Raw genomic sequence first — 8,407 nt, forward strand, 5'->3', positions numbered from 1 at the left:
ATTGCATAAGATCCATTTGTGTTGGGTCAGTGAAACAACTGTCAGGCTGTCCATTGCTCTTGTTATTCAGGCTCCTGTTTTTGTAGGCTTGTAAAAGTGGGTTTGATTTGTCAAAACATTACAGTGAAGCCAACGATCAAAGGAGGGATCCACAACTTTTCTCAGAAGCAGTGTGGGCCAGATTCAGGCAACACAGTTTGGGTACCACTGCTCTCAGCTGCAAACATACTCTCTATGAAGCGTCACTCAGTTATGGCTCAGCAGGTCGTCTTTCAGTGGCAAAGTTGCAGGTTTGATGCCCCATCTCCACTTGTTCATATGTCAGCATCCTTGAGCACAAGGCCCTCAAACCCAAACTTTTCCCAATGGATGGATTTAGCACCCTGTATGGCAGCCATGTGGGTGAATGGGTGAGTGTGACAAACAATGGAAAGCACTTTTGGTGCTGAAGTGAAATTTATTTACTATTTTTAATCTTTACAGTTGATGGATGAAGTCATTTGTTGGGAGACTCTTTGGTGCCTCTTTACAGGGTAAAGTAAATACCACAAAGACCTCATACTCATAATGATTTAAATAAATGAAAGTCATAAATCCATGAAAGGAAGTGCTCATTTTTGCATCCAGCTGCATCTTTATAAAGTTTAGTAATTATTTTAAAACTGCCAATCAGAATATAACTAGATATTTCATTATGCAGTTATTTTCTTGTTTTTCAGGGATGAAACTTCACACTTTTTATGGGCAAAAAGAAACATCTGAAGTTGTCTGTGTAGAGCGCTAATGTTCAGGTTGCTAATTAGATAACGATCAACAACTGTGCTGGTGTTACTGTGAAGCTAGTAGCGAGTCTGGGGCCGATCTTTAATGGGAGGCAACCATGGGGCATCTAATCAGGTGCCCAAACCACCTCCTCTGGCTCTTCTCAATGTGCATGAGTAGCTGCTCAACTTTGATTCTATATAAGAATCCAAGCTGCTTAATCTCCTCTACCTGCGGAAGATCCTTGCCCCCTATCCGGAGTAGGCATGACATCCGTATCTCTGAGAGAACCAGGGACTCAGAGTTGGCGGTGCTGATCTGCATAACAACCACTTCACACTCAACAGGGAGCTGTTCAAGTGGACGCTGGAGGCCTCATGTGACAATGCCAAGAGGACATCATCTGCAAAAAACTGAGATGACAGTCCCCCTGCCCCTCCCCATAATCCCCTCCTGGCTGAAGCTGCACCTCGACAACCTGTCCATGAAAACCACAAGCAGTTGGGATGACGACATACAACCTTAGCTGAGTCCAGCGTCCATCTTGAAACAGTCCATCTTAATGCCAAGGATTCATACCGGAAGTATTAAGACTGGATAGCCTGCAGCAGCATTTCCGGTTCTCCATACTCCTTAAACTCCTCCAACAAAACTTCTCCAAAGATACAATCATAGGCCTTCTCTGAGTCTACAAAACACATGTAGACATGATCAGCAAATTTCCATGCTCCCTTGATAATTTGCAAGAGGGTGAAGAGCTGATCCGTTTGTGCCATGACGGAATCCACATCGTTCATCTTGTTTCTGAGATTCAACTATCAGTGGGACTACAAAACCGAACTGCAACGTCCATGGCCACGTCGATCTCCTGCAATGCCACAGACTTTGCTCATGCAACCACTACAGCTGTCACTACACTCTTTTTGTCCAACGATACCTGCTTTCTGACCCCAGACTCCTCTGAGCCAACCAGTTTCTAAAGGCCTCCTTTTTCAGCTTGACAGCTTCCTGATGTCCACCATCGTGTCCTTAGGTTGCTGTCACGACGGGCACCAACGAGCTGCACATAGCAGCTTCCACAGTGAAGCCTTGAACAGGGTCCGCTCGGACTCCATGTTCCCAACCTCCTCTGGTACATGAGAGAAATTCTCACAGGAGTGAGAGCCATTCAGACATCCTCTGCTCGCCTATCCCAGCATACCCCCACGATGTGCTTGGGTCTGCCGGTTCTAGCCCACATTCTTTCCCACCCCCTGTTCCAACTCACCACCGGATGGTGATCAGCTGACAGCTCTTCATCTGAGTGTCCAGGACTCTCGGGGGGGGTGGGGTCTCGGGTCATTTGAAACAACAATAAAGTCAATCATTGACCTGAGACCCAAGGGGCTTTGGTGCCAAGTACATTCATTAGCATCCTTGTATTTGTTATAGACAATCCATGATGAGCACAGAAATCCTTCATCTCGCCACTCCTGAGCCAGCCATTTCTCCCAGTCTCCCCCTTCCAGGTTCCCCAGTCATTGCCAATGTGAGTAATAGAATCGCCCAGTAAGACTATGGAGTCTGTTGGCGGTCTGTTGGTCCTCTTTCCAGGACCTCACCCAAAGCTGAATACTCTGAGGTCCTGTTTGGTGCATAATCACAAGCAACAGTATGAGCTTTTGATGATCAGGTGAAGGATGATCGAGCCAAACATGCTATTATCATGCATCATAGGGAAAGGGGGATCCTGGGGTTTGAGGGTTTGAGGCATAGTTTTGACTAAATGTCACAAACTGCTCTGGACTGTTCGCAAACGAGTTGCAGGCAAATTCGCCAGATTGGAATTGTTCTCTTTAAAGATCAACACAATAATGAAAAGTGCTGTTAAGAGTTTTAGAAATGTAGTTACGTTGGGCCCCAGAGGCAGCAGCAGCTATTTGTTTCTTCACTGTTCGTCGAGATGATCCATGCCATCCACCCCGGTCTTTATTGCCCCCGCAGTGCTCGCCTTTCATGATCCACATGCAGTCTTGTCTGTCTAAACACATTACAGTGTCACCTCATAAGATGTCTGTTAATGTCTGCCTGACGAGATCAGACGAGTCAGGATGCGTCGCTTGTGAGACTCGCACACAGTTTTTCCTTTTTTTTATTCGGGGGGGGGGGGGATCACAACACAAGTAGTTTGTGCATCTGCATTTTTGACTGTCACGTGTAGTCTGGTGTTGGGAGGGTTGAAGCGAACGTGACGTGGTGTCTTCACTCTGGAGACGGTGGCATCGCTGGCTGCATGGCAGCAGGTGGCAGAGGAAATAAGTGTGTGTGTGCGTGTGTGTGTGTTTTGTAGAAGGGTGGGGGTTGGGGGGAGCTGCTATTTGTCGACGTCGCGCAAGTCTCCCATGTAACATACCTCTGCCTCAGCTCACTTCTCAGTTTGACTAATTATAGTTAATTTGATTCGACTTTCCCATTAACACATGTACATATTCTGTCCTCAAAAAATAAATTAGACTGGGATTGTTTAGTCCCGGGGAGGAAACAAGAGAGTGCCACCCCTACCCCTCCCGCTCTCTCACTCTCTCTTCTGTTTTTTTTCTTCTTCTCCTCTCAGTAACAGGAGGCAGAGCAAATTAAAAGAGGTCAGATGAAGCAGAGCTATCTGTATCTGTAAAATTAGAGGAGCAAAGAGTGCGTGTATGTGCGTGTGTGTATGTGCGTGTGTGCGTGTGTGTCAGCTCAGCAGACGTCTGGCTTGCCGTCTCGTCCAGGTCTTCTTGCCGAGGCCGAACATGAACAGCGGGAATGAGAATCCCTCTCAATTTTGAAACACCTGCAGGCTTCTACATTATACTTCTTTTCCCTCACCAGCTTTCTCCTGACTGCTCGCTATTTCCTCTCACCTTGATGGCGGGTTGTCTAAAGGCTACGGCGGGGAGTTTGTGAGGAGGTGGTCCTCTTGACTCCAGGCTATACTGTCTCTCACCGTCTTTTCGCCATGATCTTCATCTGGTTGCCATGGACACCATCGATACGCACATCTCCTCCCCCCCCCCCCCCCTTCCTTCCCTCCCTCCTCCCGTCTCTTTCAGATCTTTAAGTTCGGGCTGTTAAATGCGGAAAGTTTTGGCTCCGGGGTCTGCATCGTGCCTATTTACTGTAACCGTCTTTATGTTGTTCATTCTAGTTTTTTTGCTCTGAACTGAAGCAGGACTTTTTTGCTTGTGGCTGCAATTCCAACACCCATACATCAGACTACTTTTTAAATATTTGGCCAGGTAGACTGGCTGCACATGTCCCATGACGGTAAAACAGGCTAGTGGGCCAGATGTATTTCCATTCCCTTTCCTCCTCTCTATGTTTTTATTTATTATATTTCTGTGCATGTGTTTTACTCCTCCAAACGCCTGCTGCATTTCCTGAAACTACATTTTTCATTGAAGTGTTCACTCTGTTGTCCTAGTTGTTTCCAGCAGACAGGCTAAACCTAGCTGCCAAGGTTTCGGTAGGCCAGAGAGGGCAACGCTGACACTGGCACACCAACAAAGCTTTTATTTGGGAGTGATCTCACCCCTTTGTGAGCCTGTCTGCTTGGAGGCCTGTGCTCTGTGTGTGTGTGTGTGTGTGTGTGTGTGTGTGTGTGTGTGTGTGTGTGTGTGTGTGTGTGTGTGTGTGTGTGTGTGTGTGTGTGTGTGTGTGTGTGTGTGTGTGTGTGTGTGTGTGTGTGTGTGTGTAGTTTTAGGGGTGAATTGTATAATGGGTGGGGGGGGGGGGTGGATAGACCCCACCCCCCGACCCTCTCTACCTCAACCCCCCCCAGGCTTATGAAGCTGGCAATGAAAGGATGCCATGGCTGAGGGCAAGGCTGACTCTACCCCCCCACCCACCCCCCCCGTTGCCCAAGGCCACCCCACATGACCCTGCATGCTCGTGTTAGGGCTTGTTTTTGCACGATACTCGAGTGTCCTTGGCTGTATATTTCGGAATATGCGTGCTCAAATATTTCCATGTGCTCTAATGAGTATTTACTGTGTGTATGAGTGTCGGAGGGTGTTTGTGTGTATGTGTGTGGCCGCGCGACCATCTTCCCTCCTCAACTGGGAGAAATGTTTAAGTTGTGCGGGGTGGCCATGGCAGCCGGTACCCCTGATTGGAATGGAAAATGACCCGGAGCCTTGAGCTGTGCAGTTCAGACCTGGCACACACACACACGGGGGCGTGTCAGATAGGGAACGAGGTGGAGGAGTAGAGAAAAGAGCCTTTAAGCTGTCACCACTCGGCCCCGTGACCGTAATCACTGATGGCGTCCTCTCAATACGACCCACCATGTTAGTAAGCGCAGCAGCTAGCCTCACACACACACATACACACACACACACGAAAACTGTTCACATTTAAGTGTTAATTGTTTCGGTGAAAGTTCAATTGAGGCACCAGAAGTTTCCGTTTGTGTTCATGTTCATAAACACACTCACACACGTACACAGCAACACACTCACACAAATCACACACTCACACAGGAGCCCAACTCGGTGGATCCTGTGTTCGAGTGTTTATGGAGCAGAAAGATGTCATTTGCTCAGTGGCACAAGTAACACAGTCCCCTCGGACCACTGCAGTCAGTCGGTTGGTCTGTCTCTTAGTCTATCTCTGTTGCACACACACACACACACACACACACACACACACACACACACACACACACACACACACACACACACACACACACACACACACACACACACACACACACACACACACAGGTAGCAGTTAAGACACACTCCGGCCTCTTTGATGTCAACACGGTAAAAAAAATAAAAATAAAGAAAGAAAAGTTCATTTTGCTCGGCACTTATTTCCCCGTGGGTCCTGAACTGGCAGCAGCAAGGAGTTTGGGCGCTCGTACTATTAGAGTTGAGGCAGTGTTTGGAGCCCTCAGCTTCGTGTGTGTGTCTGTGTGTGAGCACATGTGTGTATTGATGTTTCAACTGCAGGTTTCTCCAGGCTGTAGTTCAAGGACTTCCCTCGCTGGGAATATTTGACTGGAGTCTTTTTCTTTTCCCCTCTCCGCTCATAACACACACACACACACACACACACACACACACACACACACACACACACACACACACACACACACACACACACACACACACACACACACACACACACACACACGCGTGCGCGCACACCTCATATTGTGCTTTTTGGGGGAGTTGGCAGGGATTAAGTCTTGAGCTCGATCCAACAGTCTCTTCGTTTGCTCCTCACTGAAGGTGAGACCCTATTTCCTGTGTGTGTGTGTGTGTGTGTGTGTGTGTGTGTGTGTGTGTGTGTGTGTGTGTGTGTGTGTGTGTGTGTGTGTGTGTGTGTGTGTGTGTGTGTGCGCGCGTGCGCGTGTGTGTGTTCGTGATAATATTTTTGTCACCAACAGTTTCTTGTCTGCTTCTTATACTCGGCGTCATTTCTAATGTACCAACACACATTGTGCCCAGTTTTTAAAACCCTGCTGCATTCAGAGCATGAAGGCCGCTGAACGCGTCGTTCAGTAAAAAGAAAAAAGTCAGAAGCCAAGGAATAGTTGACAACTTTATTTTGCTTCTTCTCTTTCACCCTCAAGGTTCAGCTGGAGATATATACATACTGCATATATCATTTTTATTTTATTTGTTATTTTTTTTAATGTTTGTGTATTTATTTATGAGGACCAAATCCAGAGGAGAATTTGCAAAAAAAAAGTTTCAAGGTTTGCCTCGTTTTCTTTTGTTCACTTTTGGTCTGATTGAAAAGTAAGACGAGGAAGAAGAGGCACGGTCATAGGCCAACATGATTGTTGTTTCATTGGCGTGAAGATCGTTCTCCGTCTCCGTGCTCCGACCATGAACTTACATCATCATATGCTCCTGGAGGAGAACGGTTGCCATTTATTTTTTATTTGAGTCTTGCTTAAATTAAGACCTTCCACAACAACTCGGCAAGACATTCAACAGTTTATAGAAAAATAATGTTAAATATATAATAATAAAATGGAATCAACAGAAGACTTTTAATAACGTGAAGTTCATAAACAAGAAGACAACAATGGGTGCTGAAAGGCGACAATGGCTGATGTTTGAACTCCACTGGAGTGGGTCAAAGTCAATGGTAAATAGAGACATTCAGCCACCGTGAGTGTGTTTGCTTCAACTCTTCATTCAATGACAAACTAAACCCCGAAGCCTATATGCAGATATAGAGAGAGAAAGAGCTTTAATTGTTCCAGTACTTTAAGGACACCTCCAGCTCACCTCTACATTGTCGAGTCTTTGACAGGAAGAAACAAAGAGTTTGAGAGAAGCAGACTCTTTCAACGACTCCGAGCACAATAAAAGTTTGAAGATTCTAAAATATAACTTTGCCAGCACAATGTTAAACGTAAAGACCCCCAACTGAGTGACACAGAAGCTCGGATGTAACAGCAGGGAATCAGAACCTGTAATAAGTAGCTTTCTTTGAGTGCATTCTTCGTTTATAGTGGCGTTTGCCCACTTTGATTAAACTTGATAATTGTTTGGGAAATACAAAAAATATGAGTAATAATAATTATATTTTTCTATTGAGTCACCTCTGAAAAAGGTTTCTGGCACCTTTATGAATGAGGTAAAGAAGAATAATTTGAGAAAGGTTTAGAAATTCAATCTGGAATGTGAAAAGGTAAAAGAAAACAATTATAAAAGTAAAATAGGAGTAAAACTAAATGCAAGTACAGAGCACTCAATGTGACTGGATTAAAAAAAACAAAACCAATTGTGCTGTACATTTGTTGTATATGTGATCAATAAAGTATTTTTCTTCTTAATATTTTTTATGCTTTAATTAAAGTCCCATTTCATTTTTGTTTAAGAAAAGTTTTCCACTCTCTTTGTAAAAGAGCTCAATCAGCACCGAATAGATGGAAACAGATGGTTTTTGGTTACTTCTCAATACTAGACAGGGCATCTGGTAATAAGTTACCAGTGCTGACATGTTACAGTAATATAAGTCTTACATTTAAATATGAACTTGTTAAAATGTCCCAGATTGACCCTCTGCTTATTACCTGCATAGAATTGGTACATTAGTGAATTAATTGGGAGTGAATCAAAGTGTCACGCACTATGAATGAACGTGTTCCCACCTCGAGACAGTTATGTTTTCTTTTGCCCGAATTTCAACACAATTATGACGTAAATGTCCAAAAAAAGATGTAGAATCCAACAAATGGGACCATAAAAATAACTGCTCATGAGGATTTTGGCTATTAGTTTATTTATTTTCTTAAAGAATAATGTGTTTCTTCGATCAAGTACCCAGACCATGATTATTATTATTATTATCATCAGTATTGCTATTGATGATTCATTCAGGGCTTCACTCAAAATATTCAACACGGATGTTTGCCACCGCTGATCAGCATCCAGGAAATCAAAGTACATCTCATGTCATCTTGTCATTCTGTAGCGCTGCAGGACTGCACTAATATAGCAGTCTGTGGTTGAATTCAAGCGGAAATAAAAAAATGTAAATAATTAAATTAAATAAAGGTGCCACGCTTCCCTGTGTCTAATACACAGAATATAGTGATAGGGCTGATGTAACCTTCCTCCATTTATTTTTTACACTTTGAATATTAAGGTGGAAGAGGTGA

General features: G+C 44.6%; 1 protein-coding gene across 1 annotated transcript in view; it reads left to right on the forward strand.

Moving 5' to 3' along the window:
* slf1 (SMC5-SMC6 complex localization factor 1) overlaps positions 1-8,407 on the forward strand; it is a gene marked incomplete at its 3' end in the record, with an annotated part of 28,209 nt that overhangs the window by 18,011 nt on the left and 1,791 nt on the right. The window lies entirely within an intron of this gene.

Source organism: Blennius ocellaris, assembly GCF_963422515.1.
Source record: "Blennius ocellaris genome assembly, chromosome: 7".
Lineage (NCBI taxonomy): Eukaryota > Metazoa > Chordata > Actinopteri > Blenniiformes > Blenniidae > Blennius > Blennius ocellaris.